At 39.1% G+C, this 23,526-nt stretch overlaps 1 non-coding gene across 1 annotated transcript in view; it reads left to right on the top strand.

The window, feature by feature from the left end:
• Window positions 1–22,150: 22,150 nt before the first annotated feature.
• The window catches only part of LOC114295765 (25S ribosomal RNA), a 3,374-nt gene continuing 1,998 nt past the window's right edge, over window positions 22,151–23,526 (top strand). Inside the window, exon 1 of the ribosomal RNA XR_003640998.2 lies at window positions 22,151–23,526. This exon is cut by the window's right edge and continues 1,998 nt beyond it. This is a non-coding gene — a ribosomal RNA (25S ribosomal RNA).

The following is a 23,526-nucleotide window of genomic DNA, read 5'->3' as shown; positions in this document are numbered from 1 at the left end:
GCTAATACATGTATTATCTTATGCAATTTTATCTTTTCTTTTGTGGAGATTTTGTGGGAATTTCGTGTTTCATTTGTTGTGATGCATTATAGAAACCAAAAACACCATTTTCGTAGTTTTTAGATAATTAGAGATCGACAATTTCAACTTCCTTTACTTCATTCAAAAAGTTGTTCAAAATAATTGATCAAAATTATTCTGATGACCTGGTTTGTGCATGGCATTCAAAATAATGTTACTTTTAGTAGTTAGTTTTTCGTTTTTTTTTTTTTTTTTCCTTTGGGTTTTTAGCACTAACCCCTTGCAGGCAATGGCACGTATAGACATGGTTAATCATTAAGGTAATCTCCTCAACTTTTTGATTTTATTTTTTACATTCAAGACAAAGCTTCATTTAGGTTGGGGAGAGAAAATACTTATTTTGAGAAGAATTTATATATTTGCTTGCTGCTATGAGTTAGTTATTTTGTTTTTTTTTTTTTTAAAAAATTATTGCTCATGGTAATCTTTTGTTCTATATATTGAATGATTGGGCATACTAGTGGAATTTTATTGCTTTAACTCGAGAATTGTGTTGAAGTTTGATATGTTAGCTACTTTGTTAAAGTATTCCATGTGTTCATATTTTGAAATCATTGCACTACACTTCAGCCACATGAATATGATTTTTAGTTGATGGGTGGTATGACTTGAAAATCTTGAAGAATGATAGTAGAGACTTTTAACTCTGTGAGTTTTGTGCCAATCATTTATTGGAGGGTTATCATACATCTACTCTTAATTTTTCTTTGGAAGCGCATTAATTTGTTGTTTAGTCTCATTATTTTTTTCATTTTTGGTTGAATGCTGAGAATAAATCAATTTGTTATCACACTTTTACTCCCTTGAGGACAATGCATCGTTCAAGTTGGGGGGAGAAAATGCTTATTTTGAGAAGAATTTATATGTTCGCTTACTACAATGAGTTAGTTGTTTTGTTTAGAAAAAAAGAAAAAGAAAAAGTGTGCATGGTAATCTTTTGTTCTATGCATTGAGTGATTCGGCATACTTGTAGTATTTTAATGCTTTAACTCGAGAAATTGTGTTGAAGTTTGATATGCTAGCTACTTTGTTAAAGTATTCCATGTGTTCGTATTTGGAAATCATTGCACTACACTTTAGCCACATGAATATGATTTTTAGTTGATAAGTGGATATGACTTGAAAATCTTGAAGAATGATAATGGAGACTTTTAACCCTGTGAGTTTTGTGCCAATCATTTATTGGAGGGTTATTAATACATGTACTCTAAATTTTCTTTGGAAGAACATTAATTTGTTGTCTAGTCTTTTTATTTCTTCATTTTGATTGAATGCTGAGAATAAATCAATTTGTTATCACACTTTTATTCCCTTGAGATCATGAAAGTTGAAGGACCTTACTAATTCTTGAGAGATGATTTTAGGCCATCTTTGTTTCTTTAAGCCTTTTATTTATTTTTCTTTCTTTTATTATTACTTCATTAACCATTAGAAACCAGTTTGAGCCTTTATGTTAGCCTTTCTTTGTTTAACCCATAACCCATACTTTCTATTCAATTTTGTAGATATGTTGGGATTATTTGAGTTTGACAATGGCAAATTTGTTTGAAAAAAAATAAAAAAAAAAATGAAGAAAAGCTGAAAAAAAGAAGAAATAAATCGTGTTCAACGAAGGAAAAAAAGAAAAAAGAAAAAAAAAGGAAGTTGAAAGAGACAAAGAAAAGTAATAGAAAAAGCAAGGCATTTGGAATAATGCTCTAATTGTGTATATTTTTATCCCAATTATCTCTCAGACATCCATTTTTTTATTCACCTTTGCCTTTTTATTATTTTTTCGTAATTCTTGTAACGCCCTCAAAAAAATAACATTAAACCCAACAAATGAGAGATTCATTGACATAAGAAATAACCACATTCTTCCATATATCAGAGTTTGGTTACAAAAGTATTACATGTTAACAACAAAAGCAAATGCCCTATGGGCTTACAGCTTTCCAAGTTAACACTTGGTTACAACAAAAGAGTGCTAACTCATTTACACATTAAGCCCTTGGCTTGAATTTACATGTAACACATCAAAATAAACAAAACGACAAAAGTATGTCCGCCTCTAGCCTCCCAAGCTATGTCCTTGGAGGTGGCATGCTACCTGTACCTGAAAATGATATTCCCATAAAGGGTGAGCCACAGCCCAGCAGAGATATACTAAACCAACCATGAACAATGACTAAAAGATTAGCAATTGATAGATGGTCAACACTGATACATTCACATAAATCACATATTTATGTCATACGACTTATGAGTCCAAGTTACCTTTCATTTTCTCTTTTTTCAACAGATAAGCATGTTAGCTCTATCATCATTTCAACAGATATGTATAAAAACTATATCCCACATTCACAGATAAGCATATAAGCTATATCCACATTCTCAACAGATATGTATAACAACAATATCCCATATTCACAGATAAGCATATAAGCTGTATCCATACTTCACAAAGATAAGCATATGAGCTCTATCTTCACTTCTCTAGACAAGCATATGAGCTGTATCTACGGAGTTCATCCCCTCTCTTCTCTCAACACTATTCGGTTTAGAGGTACATCCCCCATCTCCTCCTCTACACATAACGTATACAAACACATTGGTTCTATATACAATCACTCAATACATACAGTTAATGTATTCTATCAACCGTCAAATTCCATGACACATTCCATTGATTAGTTTCCGTTTGCCTAATCATCATGCATTGTCTACAACAATCACGACTATCCTCCACCGATAGCCCAAAGCAATTATTTCTAAACAGAAAATAAATGCACAAATGGATATTCAATCAACATTTCAATTCGGTGTGTGATAACAATTCAACTACACCCTTTAACCCCATACATTCCCAATCTCAACAATTCCATTTCATTTCCTCATTTCTCACAATTAATTATCTCAATTAATCAACAATGTAATTAGGTCATTTTCCATAATTACCATTTCAACCCTTAGGTCCCATTTTCATCAATGATTCAACATTTATTCCATTTCTCTATACCACAAATACATCTAGGTTTATTATAAATAAAACCCCAACCTTTGTAAAATAACACAAAAGCCCCAAATCTTCACAAGATTACCAAACCAACCCCAACATCTCAAAATACCAAAATTTAAAGACAAAATCCATAGAGAGGAGTAGGATATCCCTACCTCAAATTCGGAGCTCCAAGGAAGAAGAAGACAAAACCCAACGTGCTCCAAATCTCGAAATTTTCAGATTAAAAAGTAACCCTCGACGATCAACAACTTTTTTTTAAAGGCCAAAGGTGAGCAAATCACTCCTACTAGATCAAAACCTAGAGAGAAGGTAGAGTTCTAGAGTGAGAGGCTCAACAATGGTGTTTTTGGAAAAGTAGGAGAGAGAAGAGAAAGTGAAAAAGTGATTTGAAAAGTCAAAACACGGAACTTAAACCCAGTCGACCCGCTCGAGCGTCAAACACCCCGCTCGAGCGTCACTCACAGACTCCCGCTCGAGCGCCAACAATCCCGCTCGAGCGGCGGATACACACTCCCAGAACTTTTACAGAACCAGGTCTCCGCTCGAGCTTCCAACTCCCCGCTCGAGCGGCACTCACACAACCCCGCTCGAGCGTCCAACACTGCACAGAAAATACTGGATGGGTGCAATTCCCGCTCGAGCGCCAACACCCCCGCTCGAGCGGACAGGTCAAAATCTGGGCAACTAGTTTTGGTTTCTAAACTCAACCAACCTGTAACAAACCTGCCCAACACATCCTATAACTCAAATACGAAGTAAAAAGGATGCAAACAAGATAATAAACAACTACCAACATCCACGGACACATGTCCGGATCATTGTACAACAAGGGTAAACCCAGGATCGCTATAACCTCCCCCCCTTAAAGAATTTCGTCCCCGAAATTAAGCACAAGTTTTCAAAAACAAGTTTTTCTCCATTTTAAACAATGTTACATTTTAACATTCAGCAATCCGACCCATTACCGGTCACCCCCTCCCTTTAACAAGAGGCATTTCTCAATATGTAAACAACATATGTACTTTCAACATGCATCAACATTACGCATTTCCTTTCCAATTTCAACAATATATTCAATATATATAATGTTACATTCAACTTCCATATGAGGCAAGTTCCAAAACACACTTCCGATAAACCAAAACATTTTCAATGTTTCACAACTTAAGACATATATAAAAGCTCTTAAGTTCAATAATAGTTCAAAATTTAAATACAAGATTACATATCAACAAACAAGTCCGGATATTTCTCACGGACTTCCAACTCACGTTCCCAAGTGGCTTCCTCCACTCCGTGATGTTTCCACAAGACTTTCACCAAAGGAATGGTCTTGCCACGCAGGACCTGATCCCGCCTATCCAAGACCCGAACCGGCCTCTCCTCATACGAGGCATCCTCATCTACCTCTAAATCGGTCCAATCCAACACATGTGATGGATCTGGCTCATACTTTCGAAGCATACTCACATGAAACACGTCATGCACTCCGGACAACTGCGGCGGTAAAGCTAACCGATAAGCAACCTCGCCAATCCTCTCAAGGATTTCAAAAGGACCAATAAACCGAGGGGATAACTTCCCACTCTTCCCAAACCTCATCAGGCCTCGCCTAGGTGATATCTTCAGAAAGACATGATCACCTACCTCAAACGCCAAAGGCCTCCTCCTACGGTCAGCATAAGATTTCTGACGACTCTGGGCTGTGACAAGCCTCCTACGGATGAGCTCAACTTTCTCCGTCGTTTCCCTAACCAACTCCAGACCCAACAAAGGTGTATCACCCACCTCGGCCCAACACACTGGAGACCTACACGGTCGGCCATACAAGGCCTCAAACGGTGCCATACCGATGCTAGACTGAAAACTGTTGTTGTAGGCAAACTCCACTAATGGTAAGTGCCTCTCCCACGTCCCACCGAAGTCCAGGACACAACCCCGAAGCATATCCTCGAGGATCTGAATAGTACGCTCGGACTGCCCGTCAGTCTAAGGGTGATAAGCCGTACTAAAGGTCAACTTAGTGCCCAAGGCACTCTGCAAACTCTGCCACAACCTGGCGGTAAAACGAGGGTCTCTATCTGAGACGATCGTCACTGGGACCTCGTGCAATCTCACTATGTCCCGAATATACAAGTCGGCAAGATGATCTACCGAATCTCTCACGCGCATAGGAATAAAGTGCGCCGACTTAGTCAACCGGTCTATAACCACCCAAATAGCATCACTACCCCGCTGAGTCTTCGGAAGACCTACAACGAAGTCTATAGTGATATGCTCCCACTTCCACTCGGCAATAGGCAAGGGTTGCAACAAACCCGCTGGCCTCTGATGCTCGGCCTTCACTTGCTGGCAAGTAAGGCACTTCGATTCGAAAACAGCCACATCCCTCTTCATACCCCGCCACCAAAACTGGCGACCCAAATCCTGATACATCTTAGTACCTCCTGGATGCACCGCAAGGCGCGAATGATGGAACTCTCGGAGTACTTCCTCTCGGCAAGACTCCGGCACAAACAAACGGTCTCGGTATCTCACACTCAGGTCGGGATACACCGTCAAACCCTTCTCAACCTTCCCACTGGAGATCTTCTCTCGGAGGGATTCTACCTCAAGGTCACCTCTCTGTGCCTCTAACACTCGTGTCACAAGTGTAGGCTGCGCAACAACAAAAAACAAAGCCGCAGCCTCAACGGATTCACTCAGAAGTAAATCAAACTCCCCATGTGCTCCCAACATCTCCCATTCTCGGATGGCTATACTAGCTACATCACTAATGGATTTCCTACTAAGGGCATCGGCCACAACATTGGCCTTTCCCGGGTGATAGTGTAACTCAAAATCATAGTCCTCGATGAACTCCATCCATCTCCTCTGCCTCAAATTCAAGTCTTTCTATGTAAACAGATACTTCAAACTCTTGTGGTCCGAGAATACCTCGAACCTCTCACCATAAAGGTAGTGCCTCCAAATCTTCAAGGCAAAGATCACTACTGCTAACTCTAGGTCGTGTGTAGGGTAATTCTTCTCGTGTATTTTCAACTGACGTGAGCCATAAGCTACCACATTCCCCTCTTGCATCAACACACAACCCAAACCCTCCCGTGAGGCATCACAATAAACCGCATAACCCAACCCTCTCTCCGGAATAATCAACACCTGAGTGGTGGTCAATCTAACTTTCAGATCTTGGAATGACTTTTCACAAGTCTCACTCCACACAAACTTGACTCCCTTCCGAGTCAGTCTAGTCAACGGTGACGCTAACCTGGAGAAATCTTTCACAAACCGACGGTAATACCCAGCTAATCCCAGAAAACTGCGAATCTCAAACACACTCTTAGGCTGTGCCCAATCTTGCACTGCCTCTACCTTGGATGTATCAACAGACACCCCTTCCCCGGATACCACGTGGCCTAAGAATTTGACTTCCCTTAGCCAGAACTCACACTTCCCAAACTTGGCATGCAGCCTATGGGCTCTAAGCAACTCAAGCACCACTCTCAAGTGTTCCTCGTGCTCCTCCTCAGAAGGCGAATAGATAAGAATGTCGTCTACGAAAATGACTACAAATCGGTCCAAGAATTCCCAGAAAATCCGGTTCATCAAATCCATAAAGACTGCCGGTGCATTGGTAAGCCCGAATGGCATCACCAGAAACTCGTAATGGCCATACCGCGTACAGAATGCCGTCTTAGGAACATCCTCCTCCCTGACCCTCAACTGGTGGTAACCCGATCTCAAGTCTATCTTAGAGAAACAACGGGAACCCTTCAACTGGTCAAACAAATCATCTATACGGGGCATAGGGTATTTATTCTTAACCGTAGCCCGATTCAACTTCCGGTAGTCAATACACAATCTCAAGGCACCATCTTTCTTTTTAGCAAAGAGGGCCGGTGCTCCCCACGGTGAAACACTAGGGCGAACAAAACCCTTATCTAGCAATTCCTGGAGCTGAACTTTCAACTCAACTAACTCCGCTGGAGCAAAACGGTAAGGTGCCATAGAAATCGGCGCCGTGCCGGGCACTAAATCAATAGAGAACTCTATCTCTCGGTGAGGTGGCAAACTAACAAGATCTTCGGGAAAGACGTCCGAGTACTCACAAACCACCCTCGGCAATACAAGCTGGGTCTCACCACTCTCACCACTCTCAAAGCTGGTAAGTAGACTACTAAGCTCACTTCGCCCTCGCGAATCATACCCCGGTGGTAAAACACAACCAACCCGGTCTCCCAAGAAATGGAACCACTCCCCGCTCAAGGTACATAACGTGACCCTCTGGCGGTAGCAATCGATAACAGCCCGGCATGACGATAGCCAGTCCATACCCAAAATAACATCAAAACCCTTCATGGGCATGACAACAAACGGAAAAGGAAGCCTATAATCGGCGACCTCTATATCACATCCTCTAACACCCTGTTTCAGAATCAACTCACCACCAAGAGGTGACACTACACAAATAGGAGATGCTAACTATGCTAGCTCCAATTCCAAAACAGATGCAAATGCAGCAGATACAAAAGAATGAGATGCACACGTGTCTATCAACACATTAGCAACCGAGTTGTAAAACAGAAAAGTACCTCTCACTACCGATGGAGCTGGTACTAAATCCTGCGCGGTAACAGCATACACGCGCCCCGTAGGCCCCTGGTCTACCTGCTCACCTCTAGGAGCAAAAGACTGCTGCACAGACTGGGACGACGAAACCCCCGGATTGGCCTTCGAGGCCTGCACAGACTGAGCTGGCTGAAAACTCTGCGTCTGCCTGGAACCAGACGCTCCCGACGTGGCACTCAGCTGCGGGCAAAACCTCTTCAGGTGCCCAGGCTGTCCATACTGATAACAAGACAAGGGCTGCCCCCTGCCCAAACTCTGACTCTGCGGTCTAGCTGAAGAAGAAGCAGCTCTCTGACCCCCACCCTTCTGCGGGCAAACTGAAACCTTGTGACCCAGCTGGCCACACTTGTAACAAGCAAACTCCCCCTGATTGCCTCTCCCCGAGCCTGCACTCGGCACTGGAAAGGTCGATCTAGAAACTGCTCCCTGAGACTGCTGAGGGTTATAACCCCTCTGTCTCCTGCCATCACCCTGACTATCTTGGCCCCTCTTGGAGCCCCTCTGTTCTTCCTCCTCTTCCTGCATCATAATTTCCATATGAGCAGCAGCATCTACCAGGTGTCTATACTCTCGGATATAAGACCCACCAACTCTCAACTTGAGGCCCCGCCTCAACTTCCGCTCAATAGCAACGGCGTTCCTCAGACGCCACCAGTTCAGGTGCAAACCTGGACAGACTGGTAAAAGTAGCCTCAAACTCGGCCACTGACAAGCCCTGCTGTTTAAGCCGGCTAAATTGATCCCTTAGCTTCTCCCTAGCTGCTGCAGACAAAAACCTCTCCTGGAAAGCATTCACAAACGCCTCCCATGTACCACCAACACGAGCCTTCTCGTACTTCCACCATTGACCCGCATCTCCCTTCAGCTGGAAGGATGCCAAGGTCACTTTCAGTGCTCCGTCCTCGATGCCAAGCATCTCAAACGTCTTACTCATTTGCTCTAACCACTCATCAGCCTTCAGTGGCTCCTTTGGATCCCCGATAAACTCATCCGGATTAGACCGGAAAAACTCCCTCTTCAAGAAAGAAGGCCCTGCCTCAGCTGCCTGATTCCCAGCTCTAAGAATACCCAAAGCTCCTGCTATCTCTCTGGCCAAGGCACCCATGGCCTGCTGACCCACTGGCTCGGCCACACTGGCCTGACCAACTCTCTCCTGCACTGCCGGAACCTCCTCTGCTAACGGTATTTCCTGCCTCGCAGGTCTACCACGCCTAGCACCTCTTCCTCGTCCTGACATCCTAATAAAGGTAACACAGAACGTTAGCACATTCATAAATGTGCCGAAACTAAACACTCACGTCCTAATGCATGGACAACTGTAATTCACTCCACGTAAGCACATAAACACATAAGCAGTTACGAATTTCATTTCCGGATAATGATAGTCCCGAGGTGTTACTAGAGTTCCGGTTAGAAACAGCATTGATCAAGTGCTTTTCCAACAAGACTCCCAGAAACCCAAGGATCCAATCAACATCCTAGAAATTAAATCCCATACCCACATAGTCACATAAGCATGTTATTAATTAAGCACATAGTATATGACACTACATCTAAGTCTCTATCAAGCGAGACAAACCCATTGTGATCCTAATCACTTCCCACGTACCCAAAGTATTCGAACCCGGTACGCTCTGATACCAAGTTGTAACGCCCTAAAAAAAATAACATTAAACCCAACAAATGAGACATTCATTGACATAAGAAATAACCACATTCTTCCATATATCAAAGTTTGGTTACAAAAGTATTACATGTTAACAACAAAAGCAAATGCCCTATGGGCTTACAGCTTTCTAAGTTAACACTTAGTTACAACAAAAGAGTGCTAACTCATTTACACATTAAGCCCTTGGCTTGAATTTACATGTAACACATCAAAATAAACAAAACGACAAAAGTATGTCCGCCTCTAGCCTCCCAAGCTATGTCCTTGGAGGTGGCATGCTACCTGTACCTGAAAATGATATTCCCATAAAGGGTGAGCCACAGCCCAGCAGAGATATACTAAACCAACCATGAACAATGACTAAAAGATTAGCAATTGATAGATGGTCAACACTGATACATTCACATAAATCACATATTTATGTCATACGACTTATGAGTCCAAGTTACCTTTCATTTTCTCTTTTTTCAACAGAAAAGCATGTTAGCTCTATCATCATTTCAACAGATATGTATAAAAACTATATCCTACATTCACAGATAAGCATATAAGCTATATCCACATTCTCAACAGATATGTATAACAACAATATCCCATATTCACAGATAAGCATATAAGCTGTATCCATACTTCACAAAGATAAGCATATGAGCTCTATCTTCACTTCTCTAGACAAGCATATGAGCTGTATCTACGGAGTTCATCCCCTATCTTCTCCCAACACTATCCGGTTTAGAGGTACATCCCCCATCTTCCCCTAAACCGCGGAGTACATCCCCCATCTCCTCCTCTACACATAACGTATACAAACACATTGGTTCTATATACAATCACTCAATACATACAGTTAATGTATTCTATCAACCGTCAAATTCCATGACACATTCCATTGATTAGTTTTCGTTTGCCTAATCATCATGCATTGTCTACAACAATCACGACTATCCTCCACCGATAGCCCAAAGCAATTATTTCTAAACAGAAAATAAATGCACAAATGGATATTCAATCAACATTTCAATTCGGTGTGTGATAACAATTCAACTACACCCTTTAACCCCATACATTCCCAATCTCAACAATTCCATTTCATTTCCTCATTTCTCACAATTAATTATCTCAATTAATCAACAATGTAATTAGGTCATTTTCCATAATTACCATTTCAACCCTTAGGTCCCATTTTCATCAATGATTCAACATTTATTCCATTTCTCTATACCACAAATACATCTAGGTTTATTATAAATAAAACCGCAACCTTTGTAAAATAACACAAAAGCCCCAAATCTTCACAAGATTACCAAACCAACCCCAACATCTCAAAATACCAAAATTTAAAGACAAAATCCATAGAGAGGTGTAACGCCCCGACCCTTTACATGTCATCGATATTGTCCGCTTTGGGCTACGCCCGCACGGATTTGTTCTTCCCAGTGGGTCACCCATCCTAGAACTACTCCAGCCTAAGCACGCTTAACTGGGGAGTTCTAATAGGGATTTCACCACTTGGGAAAAGGCCTCGATGCTATATAAGGGTCCAGGTTTTTACTTTTATAGTCCAGGAACTCCCCCTCCATTCCCGATGTGGGACACCGGGGCCTCACAATCCACCCCCCATAGGGCTGCACGTCCCCGTGCAGTAGCCTGCCAGCTCGCAAGCCCGCCCACATGCACCGAGAGACGCCAGGGGCCCACACTCGGTACTCCAGAGAGTCGGCTCTGATGCCATTTGTAACGCCCCGACCCTTTACACGTCATCGATATTGTCCGCTTTGGGCTACGCCCGCACGGATTTGTTCTTCCCAGTGGGTCACCCATCCTAGAACTACTCCAGCCTAAGCACACTTAACTGGGGAGTTCTAATAGGGATTTCACCACTTGGGAAAAGGCCTCGATGCTATATAAGGGTCCAGGTTTTTACTTTTATAGTCCAGGAACTCCCCCTCCATTCCCGATGTGAGGCCCCGGTGTCCCACATCGGGAATGGAGGGGGAGTTCCTGGACTATAAAAGTAAAAACCTGGACCCTTATATAGCATCGAGGCCTTTTCCCAAGTGGTGAAATCCCTATTAGAACTCCCCAGTTAAGCGTGCTTAGGCTGGAGTAGTTCTAGGATGGGTGACCCGCTGGGAAGAACAAATCCGTGCGGGCGTAGCCCAAAGCGGACAATATCGATGACGTGTAAAGGGTCGGGGCGTTACAAATGGTATCAGAGCCGACTCTCCGGAGTACCGAGTGTGGGCCCCTGGCGTCTCTCGGTGCATGTGGGCGGGCTTGCGAGCTGGCAGGCTACTGCACGGGGACGTGCAGCCTTATAGGGGGTGGATTGTGAGGCCCCGGTGTCCCACATCGGGAATGGAGGGGGAGTTCCTGGACTATAAAAGTAAAAACCTGGACCTTATATAGCATCGAGGCCTTTTCCCAAGTGGTGAAATCCCTATTAGAACTCCCCAGTTAAGCGTGCTTAGGCTGGAGTAGTTCTAGGATGGGTGACCCACTGGGAAGAACAAATCCGTGCGGGCGTAGCCCAAAGCGGACAATATCGATGACGTGTAAAGGGTCGGGGCGTTACAAGAGGAGTAGGATATCCCTACCTCAAATTCGGAGCTCCAAGGGAGAAGAAGACAAAACCCAACGTGCTCCAAATCTCGAAATTTTCAGATTAAAAAGTAACCCTCGACGATCAACAACTTTTTTGTAAAGGCCAAAGGTGAGCAAATCACTCTTACTAGATCAAAACCTAGAGAGAAGGTAGAGTTCTAGAGTTAGAGGCTTAACAATGGTGTTTTTGGAAAAGTAGGAGAGAGAAGAGAAAGTGAAAAAGTGATTTGAAAAATCAAAACACGGAACTTAAACCCAGTCGACCCGCTCGAGCATCAAACACCCCGCTCGAGCGTCACTCACAGACTCTCGCTCGAGCGCCAACAATCCCGCTCGAGCGGCGGATACACACTCCCAGAACTTTTACAGAACCAAGTCTCCGCTCGAGCTTCTAACTCCCCGCTCGAGCGGCACTCACACAACCCCGCTCAAGCGGCCAATACCACGCTCGAGCGTCCAACACTGCACAGAAAATACTGGATGGGTGCAATTCCCGCTCGAGCGCCAACACCCCCGCTCGAGCGGACAGGTCAAAATCTGGGCAACTAGTTTTGGTTTCTAAACTCAACCAACCTGTAACAAACCTGCCCAACACATCCTATAACTCAAATACGAAGTAAAAAGGATGCAAACAAGATAATAAACAACTACCAACATCCACGGACACATGTCCGGATCACTGTACAACAAGGGTAAACCCGGGATCGCTATAATTCCTCAACCCAAACATTACAACCAAATAAAAGCCCTATTTGATCTTGAGAGTGGTATAGTTTACAAGTGGACATGATGGATAGGGGTGATAGTTTGATAATTTTAATTCTCAGTATTTGATATTCCATTCATGAGACTATTTATTTATTCTTTCATATTAGCGCTTTTCAAAAAAATTAGTATGCGAGATATTTTGCGTTTGATTTACATTATTCTACTCACATATATTGAGAGTAAGTTTTACACCATATTCTAAGTGATTTATTTGTTGAGCGCAATAACTGGTGAGATTTAAGTCGAAGCATGTTTTCAAAAGAGATTTGGGTTATATTTCACTTTAAGGCTAAGGTTGTGTCTGTGTTCGCTAAACTTTTTCACACACTCCAAATTCTGAATGTCATAAGATATCTTTACTTGCTGCTAGTGCCTTGAACTTTGATTGATTATCTTGTTAAGGTTGTGAAATTCATGAATTGTTCTTTAACTTTAGCATGAGAACGAAAGAAATCCTTTGAGTAAAGAAATTTTTTGACGTTTGTGGGTAACACTTGTAGAAATTTAATTCTCAGTATTTGATATTCCATTTATGAGACTATTTATTTATTCTTTCATATTAGCGTTTTTCAAAAAAATTAGTATGCGGGATATTTTGCCTTTGATTTACATTGTTCTACTCGCGTATATTGATAGTAATTTTTGCACCATATTCTGAGTGATTTATTTATTGAGTGCAATAACTAGTGAGATTTGAGTCGAAGTATGTTTCAGAAAGAGATTTGGGATATATTTGACTTTAAGGCTAAGGTTGTGTTTGTGTTGGCTGAACGTTTTTCACACACTCCAAATTTTGAATGTCACGAGATATCGTTACTTGCTGCTAGTGTCATGAACTTTGATTGATTATCTTTTTAAGGTTGTGAAATTCATGACTTGTTCTTTAACTTTGGCATGAGAATGAAAGAAATTCTTTTAGTAAAGAAATTTTTGGATGTTTGTGGGTAACATCTTTGGAAACACGAGGCTTTAAGTCATCCACAAGGGGTAACCTATTGGATTAAGGGCTTGTTGCATATGCTAAATTCAATCATGATTTCTTGTGGAAGTGGTTAATATTTGTTGCTTTTATTTTACTTTTTGAATTTATTTTATTCTCCTTAATTGCTAGGTTCTAGCAATAAAGTTGGTTGGGAGGTGTGATGAATGCTTAAAATTACTTAGTTATTCTTGGAATTTTGGATATTGTATTCATTCTCTCAATTTATATTTAATGAATTTAATTTATATTTGTAGAAAATCTACATTTGAGCCTTCAACAATATAAATTGCTCAACAAAGCCCATAAGACTCGATTTGCTTCGAAATCATCTCATAACATCCACAAAACCTCTCTCAAAGGTTAGACAAGATCTGATTGTACCTCCAGTCCTTTTATATTCTGATTTTGCCCTTAAAATATTTATTTGTTTTTCCTTTTAATTACTGCCCGTCTTATGTTCCTTATTTGTTCCTTTCATGAAATATATATTGGGTAACTTAGATAATAGCAAGAACACTAGATCTGACCGCAATGTTGTCAAGCGTGCTCGGCTTGCTAGAATTCAACGCAACAAGATGATAATTTTTACCTTAATTTTCTACCCCTCTACATAATATATATACCTTTTTACTCATAAGGGTCTTCTGTTTGTAGCTTTTCATCAAATGAAAGATAATATTGCTATTGCCTACAGGCAGAATTGCATATTTTTGTAGGCAAGGAAGAAGAAAATGGGTGCTATTTTGAAAAAGAAAAGGGCCTCTAGTTGATTGACTAGTCCTCCCCGTGTTATTGTATATGATATGTTTTTGATGTTAATATTGTTTGTACTCAAATGAATTGTTGAGCCTTCACAAAAGTTTATTTTGTGTAAAACTAGACTACATTTGTTTCCTGCTAAATTGAGATCTAGATGGACCGCCCTTTCATAGTTAAAACTGTTTTTTCTCATGGGGCCGTTGAGATTGAAAATCCCAGGACTGGTAATGTTTTTAAAGTGACTGGCCAACGTCTTAAACCAATTTCGGAGAATTTCCCATCTGAAGAGGAGAGGAGTACATTGAATTAAAAGACCCAATTTATCAAGACCCATAAACATACTAATAAAAGTAGTGTTACTTTTAGGAGTAGTTAGTTTTTGTTTGTAATTTTTTTCCCCTTGTGTTTTTGGCAATAATCTCTTGCAGGCATTGCCCATATAGACGTGGTTCATCTTTTCTTTTTTAATACAATTTTTGTTGCTCAAAAAAAAAAATATATATATATATATATAGACATGGTTCATCATTTAAGGTAATCTCCTTACCTTTGTGATTTTGTTTTTTTGCAATGAGTTAGTTGTTTTGTTAAAGAGACCTTGTCCAGCTCAAGAAGCTATCAAAGCTCAAGCCACGAGGGTTCTCATGCAAAAGAGAACCAAACAAAACTTGGAAAAAAATGACCATGAATTGATTGCAAGTGTTATTAACTTGTAGTTACCATTTATTTGGAATGTTGAAGTATTTTTGGTGCTTGATATTTGCCTCTCTCCTAGTTATTCCCCTTATCATTATGCTTACATATGTGCTAATGTAACCATTGTTCTTTTATTCTACAGTTTTACTTAAGAAATTCGTCTATTTTTTCTTTATTTTGGAGAGGTGCTTCTACATGATGTTGATCCTAGTATGAGGACCTTCATTCATTCATGTTTGAGTCGGTAAAGATGGTTTAGTTTGTAGTCTTTTCACAGTAATTTATTTATGGGGAAAAAAGGAAAATCATGTACAATTATTCTCTATTTATGACGGCATATCATATGATAAATCATATTTGAAAATCACCCTTCTAATGTTCGATTGCAGTGAATTTTTGGACCCTGTCGTTGCAGAAGCTACACTGGACTCTTGGAATCTTAACAACAGAAAACTTCTAACTAATTTCCCTATATTACTCCCTCATATATGATTTGAGATTGGCATGATTCTTTGCTTAGGATTTAGTTTCTTTATTTGACTGAATTTCCAGATTTAGAAGTAGAAAAGAAGAAATATGAAACATGGATATCAAATATTTTGGTAACTTATCCTCCTCTAACATCAGTCTTACATTTGTAGTTTTTCCTATTAATGCTAAAGCTCATGAAATGTAGAGAAGTTCATTCCTCATGTCATCTTTTTGGTTCTGTTCTTAAAAGATATATTTCATTTATTTTATTGGAATGATCTTAGTTATAATTCGTGCAATTGTTGTGTCTTTATGATTAGATATTTGTATATGACAAATGTTAAGAGTGTTGAATATTGGGATTCAAATAAAGAAATGTCTTGAAAATAGGTCAAACAGTTAAAAGAAGTGCATTAATTTCAATAAAAACTGCATTGAATTTAATAAGAAGTGTCTTGTGTTTTCAAAAAAAAAAAAAATTGGGTCTACTTTTCGTGTCCTCTGGGCTCTTGTTAACAAGACCCTTCATATATTGGTATTCATAATTGTAGTTTTATTTTATTTTTGTCCTGTTAATGCTACTTCATAAATAAATTTCATTGCTAATGTGATGCCACATCTTATTTTGTATGTTTGAAGTTATTATGCACCTTCCCGACCTTGTTGGAACAAAATATGGTATAGTAATTTCATACTGAAACTAATTGAGCTTAATGGAAATTTTGACAACTAAATACATATGTTTAATTTCAAAAAGGTGGATCTAAAAGAATGCTTTCGGAGATATTGTGGACTCAATTTGCAGTGAAGGGCATTACTAACTTTCACACTTTTTTTTTCTGTTTTCTTTTTTGACGCAAATTAGAAAAATCATTTCTAAGTGTGTTTCCAGCATTGATGTCTCTTGGGTCATTTGTCTAGCTATTTCCAACTCTCGTTGACTTACCAAGTGAGTTTCTTTTTCTGGGTTCCCTAGTAGTAACATTGTGCTCCTTTCTCGTGTCTTTCTTTTGTGGTTTTCGTCTCTTTCCTCATTTCACCAATGAGGAAAATGCCTAGGGATACAAAAAAATTTACCAAAAAAAATCTACCACTCACATGGGTGTGACCCATGTGAGTGTTTGCTAGAACATTTGGGGTCTAGCATTATTGTTCACCAATTGAAGTTCTACTTACTCCATTTACAGCTGGACCGTGTTATTTTCCTTCCATTGATTTATTGATCTAGTCAAATAGGCCACTTCGAAATGCCTCAATTAAAAGAGTTTAGAAATTCAAAATCTACATGCTTGGTACGAGTTGGAAAACTAAATTTTATTATTTTGAATATAGTTGATATTTGTTGGTTTTCCTTTTCTTGGCTTCTCTGGCATGTAGGCATTGTTCGTCATGATATGCTTTTTCTGGGATAAGTGTTTTATTACCATAAAAGAGGATTTACAATGAAGCTCAAGACATGCCAAAGGCAATACCCCCTCTAAAAGAGAGCTTACGCCTAGCTTGCAGAACAATTAAGCCCGAGCAGTTGGCATTTTAGGATAGAAATTTGTGTGCTTTGCAAATCCTTAGAGTCTAGTGTCAAGAGAAAATTGAGAAACTAATTGGCTTGAGTAGTATTTTATTTTTGAGTTACTACTTATGTCTACAAATTGGCTTTCTTACTTAACAACAAAAAAAAAAAAAAAAAAAAAGAAAAAGAAAAAAGAAAAGGGTTAAGTTAGTAGTTTATTGGTGGTAGTTGCTACATAATTGATGTCTGTTGGGCCATGTATAATAAATCCATGTGTTTTTGGGGCAATAAATGTAGACCTTTTTTTTATTCAATGGCAACTGAGCAACGAGTTGTAACACAAGTGATGAAGACTAAAGAATTCCTCAACTGAGCAGTTAGTCAACAAATAGGTAATCTCAGTTATCACTCAATAATTCCTTCACTTACATTGCTGCCATTGCTTGGAAATGGAAACTAAATTGGGCGCTAGTTTTTTTTAGTTTTGATTTTTTTTCATTTATCCTTTTCGATGTTGTGATGCAGAGCGTAATTCTTTGGAAGCTGACATGGTCATGGAGATAGAAGGTGATGAACGTGCCTGCATATTTTCAACCTGATCTGGAAGCAGATCTCGTCTTGCCTCTTGCACCCGCTGGCAGAGTTAACAACTAGGTAACTTCTAATCTTAGTTATCACTCAAGAATAAATTCACTTACATTGCTACAATTCCTTGGAAATGGATATTGTATTTCATGAGTAACTGATCAAAATTATTCTACTAACATAGCTTCTACATGTTCCAACTAGTATGGTGTTAGAATTGTATGATGCACGATTCGACTCATACAATTTAATATGAGTTTCAACCAAAATTATTTGAATTGTGTTGTTTGAAAATTGTGTGTGCTGTTGAATTGCGAATTGAGTAGTTCATCTATGTTTTTGTTTACATAATGTACTGAAATGGTGGCCTTTTCAGTTACTCTATGATGAAACAAAAATAGGGCAATTGGTTATACTGATATACGTGGTGTTATATATATATATATATATATATGTATATGTAATATATAATTTATTTATATTGATACTGTGTAGTATTTGACTTCGATTGTTACAATGTTTCAACATATGTGTGAGGTTTGGAAATTCCATTCCAATAATTTGGGTTGTATTTCGTGATAAGCATCTTGTGGATCTTGTATGAGAAGGAACTAAGAAATGGAAAAAAAAGTGGAAAAAAAAAAACATTGTTAATAGTTTCATGTGAAAAAAAACATGCAAAGAGCAAACTGCTAATACGTGTATTATCTTATGCAATTTTATCTTTTCTTTTGTGGAGATTTTGTTGGAATTTTGTGTTTCATTTGTTGTGACGTGTTATAGAAACAACAAACATCCTTTTTTGTAGTTTTTAGATAATTAGAGATCAATGATTCCAACTTCTTTACTCCATTCAAAAAGTTGTTCAAAATAATTGATTAAAATTATTTTGATGACCCGATTTGTGCATGTTATTCAAAATAATGTTACTTTTAGGGGTAATTAGTTTTTCGTTTGTATTTTTTTTCCTATGTGTTTTTGGCACTAACCCCTTGCAGGCAATGGCACATATAGACATGGTTAATCATTTAAAGTAATCTCCTTAACTTTTTGATTTTGTTTTTACATTTAGGACTGCATCGTTTAGATGGTGGGGAGAAAATACTTATTTTGAGAAGAATTTATATATTTGCTTGCTGTTATAAGTTACTTGTTTTGTTTAGATTTTTTTTTTTTTATTGCTTATGGTAATCTTTTGTTCTATACATTGAGTGATTGGGCATACTTGTGGTATTTTATTGCTTTAACTCGAGAATTGTGTTGAAGTTTGATATGCTAGCTACTTTGTTAAAGTATTCCATGTGTTCATATTTGGAAATCATTGCACTGCACTTCAGCCACGTGAATATGATTTTTAGTTGATAAGTGGATATGACTTGAAAATCTTGAAGAATGATAGTGGAGACTTTTAACCTTGTGAGTTTTGTGCCAATCATTTATTGGAGGGTTATTATACATCTACTCTTAATTTTCCTTTGGAAGCGCATTAATTTGTTGTTTAGTCTCATTATTTTTTCATTTTTGGTTTAATACTGAGAATATATCAATTTGTTATCACACTTTTACTTCCCTGAGGACAAATGCATCATTCAGGTTGGGGGGAGAAAATACTTATTTTGAGAAAAATTTATATGTTTGCTTGCTACAATGAGTTAGTTGTTTTGTTTAAAAAAGAAAAACAAAAAGTGTGCATGGTAATCTTTTGTTCTATGCATTGAGTGATTCGGCGTACTTGTAGTATTTTATTGCTTTAACTCGAGAAATTGTGTTGAAGTTCTATATGCTAGCTACTTTGTCAAAGTATTCCATGTGTTCGTATTTGGAAATCATTGCACTGCACTTTAGCCACATGAATATGATTTTTAGTTGAGAAGTGGATATGACTTGAAAATCTCAAAGAATGATAGTGGAGACTATTAATCCTGTGAGTTTTGTGCCAATCATTTATTGGAGGGTTATGATACATCTACTCTTAATTTCTTTGGAAGCACATTAATTTGTTGTTTAGTCTCATTATTTATTCATTTTGATTGAATGTTGAGAATAAATCAATTTGTTATCACACTTTTATTCCCTTGAGATCATGTAAGTTGAAAGACCGTACTAATTCTTGAGAGATGATTTTAGGCCATCTTTGTTTCTTTGAGCCTTTTATTTATTTTTCTTGTTTTATTATTACGTCATGAACCATTAGAAACCAATTTGAGGCCTTTATGGTAGCCTTTCTTTGTTTAACCCAACAACCCATACTTTCGTTTCAATTTTGTAGATATGTTGGGATTATTTGAGTTTGACATGGGCAAGTTTGTTTTAAAAAAAACAAAAGAAAAAAAAAGTAGAAAAGCTGAAAAAAAAGAAAAAGAAATAAATTGTGTTCCATGAAGAAAAAAAAAAAAAAACAGGAGGAAGTTTAAAAAGAAAAAAAAAAAAAAAGTAGTAGAAAGAGCAAGGCATTTGGAATAATGCTCTAACTGTGTTTATTTTTATCCCAATTAGCTCTCAAACATCCATGTTTTTATTCACCTTTACCCTTTTGTTATTTTTTCATAATTCCTTGACCCAAACATTACAGCCAAATAAAAGTCCTACTTGATCTTGGGAGTGGTGTAGCTTACAAGTGGACATGATGGATAGGGGTGATAGTGTGGTAATTTTAATTCTTAGTATTTGATATTCCATTCGTGAGACCTTCTATTCTTTCATGTTAGAGTTCTTAAAAAAAAAAATTAGTATGCGAGATATTTTGCCTTTGATTTACATTATGCTACTCGCATATATTGAGAGCAGTTTTTACACCATATTCTGAATGATTTATTTGTTGAGTGCAATAATTGGTGAGATTTGAGTTGAAGCATGTTTCAGAAAGAGATTTGGGTTATATTTCACTTTAAGGCTAAGGTTATGTCTGTGTTGGCTAAACTTTATTACACACTCCAAATTCTGAATGTCATGAGATATCTTTACTAGCTGCTAGTGTCTTGAACTTTGATTGATTATCTTGTTAAGATTGTGAAATTCATGACTTGTTCTTTAAGTTTCTAGCATGAGAATGAAAGAAATCCTTTGAGTAAGGAAATTTTTTGACATTTGTGGGTAACATCTCTAGAAATTTTAATTCTCTGTATTTGATATTCTATACATGAGACTATTTATTTATTCTTTCATATTAATGTTTTTCAAAAAATTTGTACGTGGGATAGTTTGCCTTGGATTTACATTGTTCTACTCGCATATGTTAAGAGTAATTTTTATACCATATTCTGAGTGATTTATTTGTTGAGTGCAATAACTGGTGAGATTTGGGTTATATTTCACATTAAGGCTAAGGTTGGTCTATGTTGGCTGAACTTTTTCACACACTCCAAATTTTGAATGTCATGAGATATCTTTACTTGCTGCTAGTGTATTGAACTTTGATTAATTATCTTGTTAATGTTGTGAAATTCATGATTTGTTCTTTAACTTTTGCATGAGAATGAAAGAAATCCTTTTAGTAAATAAATTTTTGGATGTTTGTGGGTAACATTTTTGGAAACCCTCATAAGACTTTTACTCGTCCACGAGGGGTAACATATTGGATAGGGCTTGTTGCATGTGCTAAATTCAATCGTGATTTCTTGCGGAAGTGGTTTAGAGTTGTTGCTGTTATTTTACTTTTTGATTTGATTTGTTGCCCTAATTGCTAGGTTCTAGCAATAAAGTTGGTTGGGAGGTGTGATGAATGCTTAAAATTACATAGTTGTTCTATGAATTTTGGATATTATAATCATTCTCTCAATTTATATTTAATTGTGATCTAATGAATTTAATTTAAATTTGTAGAAAAAATACATTTGAGCCTTCAACAATATAAATTGCTCAACAAGGCCCATAAGACTCGGTATCCGTCAAAATCATCTCATAACAACCACAGAACCACTCTCAAAGGTTAGACAAGACTTCATTTTACCTCCAGTCCTTTTATATTATGATTTTGCTTTTCAAATATTTATTTGTTTTTCCTTTTAATTACTACCCTTCTTTTGTTCCTTAATTTTTTCCTTTTATGAAATATATATTGGGTGACTTAGATAATAGCAAGAGTACTAGATCTGACGGCAATGTTGTCAAGGGTGCTTTGGTGGCTCAAATTCAACACAACAAAATGGTAATTTTTATCTTAATTTTCTACCTGTCTACATAATATATATACCTTTTTACTCACAAGGGTCTTGTGTTTGTAGCTTTTCATCGAATAAAAGATAAAATTGTTATTGCCTAAACGAGTCCCTCGTGACAGACGACGCGTCGCAACGAGTGGTGGTTGACAAATTATTGCGTCGCCTCGCACACGTCCAGGTCGTCGCGGGAGGTCTAATGTGACCTTATCGCGCCGCTGTCAAGGTGCTCCGATTGCGACCCCAGGTCAGGCGAGATTAACCACTAAGTTTAAGCATATCAATAAGCGAAGGAAAATAAACTTACGAGGATTCCCCTAGTAATGGCGAGTGAATCAGAAAGTGCCCAGCTTGAAAATCGAGCAACCCCGTTGTTCGAATTGTAGTCTAGAGAAGCATCCTCAACGGCGGACCAGGCCCAAGTTCCCTGGAAAGGGGTGCCAGAGAGGGTGAGAGCCCTGTCATGCTCGAACCCTATCGCACCACGAGGCGTTATCTACGAGTCGGGTTGTTTGGGAATGTAGCCCTAATCGGGCGGTAAATTTTGTCCAAGGATAAATACAGGTGAGAGACTGATCGCAAACAAGTACTGCGAGGGAAAGATGAAAAGGACTTTGAAAAGAGAGTCAAAGAATGCTTGAAATTGTCAGGAGGAAAATGGATGAGGGCTGGCAATGCACCCCGGTCGGATGTGGAATGACGACTATTCGGTCTGCCGATTGACTCGGGGCGTGGACCGATGTGGATTGGGATGGAGGCCAAAGCCCGGGCAGTCGAAGAGCCTACAAAGATGCCTTCGCCTCGATCGTGGCTAGCAGCGCGTGCCCTCAGGCGTGCTTCGGCATCTGGGCACTCCCAGCACTTGCCTGCGAGCTCTCCATTCGGCCAGTCTTGAAACATGGACCAAGAGGTTTGACATGTGTGCAAGTCAACGGGTGAGTAAACTTGTAAGGCGCAAGAAAGCTAATTGACGGGATCCCTGCATGGGTTCCACCGCCGACCAACCTTGATCTTCTAAGAAGGGTTCGAGTGTGAACATGCATGTCGGGACCCGAAAGATGGTGTACTATGCCTGAGTGGGGCGAAGCCAGAGGAAACTTTGGTGGAGGCCCATAGCGATATTAATGTGCAAATCGTTCGTCTGACTTGGGTGTAAGGGCGAAACACTAATCGAACCATCTAGTAGCTGGTTCCCTCCGAAGTTTCCCTCAAGATAGTTAGAGCCCGGACATGAGTTGTATCAAGTAAAGCCAATGATTAGAGGCATCAGTGGTGCAATGCCCTCAACCTATTCTCAAACTTTAAATAGGTAGGACGGCGTAGCTACTCCGTTGAGCCGCGCCACGGAATTGAGAGCTCCAAGTGGGCCATTTTTGGTAAACAGAACTGGAGATGCGGGATGAATCGAAAGTCGGATTACGGTGCCCAACACCTAACCTAGAACCCACAAAGGGTGTTAGTCGATTAAGGCAGCAGGACAATGGTCATGGAAGTCGAAATCTGCTAAGGAGTGTGTAACAGCTCACCTGCCGAATTAACTAGCCTCGAAAATGGATGGAACTTAAGTGTGCGACCTATACCCAGCCATTGGGGCAAGTGCTAGGCCTCGATGAG

Source organism: Camellia sinensis, chromosome 10, assembly GCF_055761805.1.
Source record: "Camellia sinensis isolate YWXY chromosome 10, ASM5576180v1, whole genome shotgun sequence".
NCBI lineage: Eukaryota > Viridiplantae > Streptophyta > Magnoliopsida > Ericales > Theaceae > Camellia > Camellia sinensis.
The sequence above is the reverse complement of the archived record's forward strand: the minus strand, read 5'-3'. Positions and strand labels throughout refer to the sequence as shown.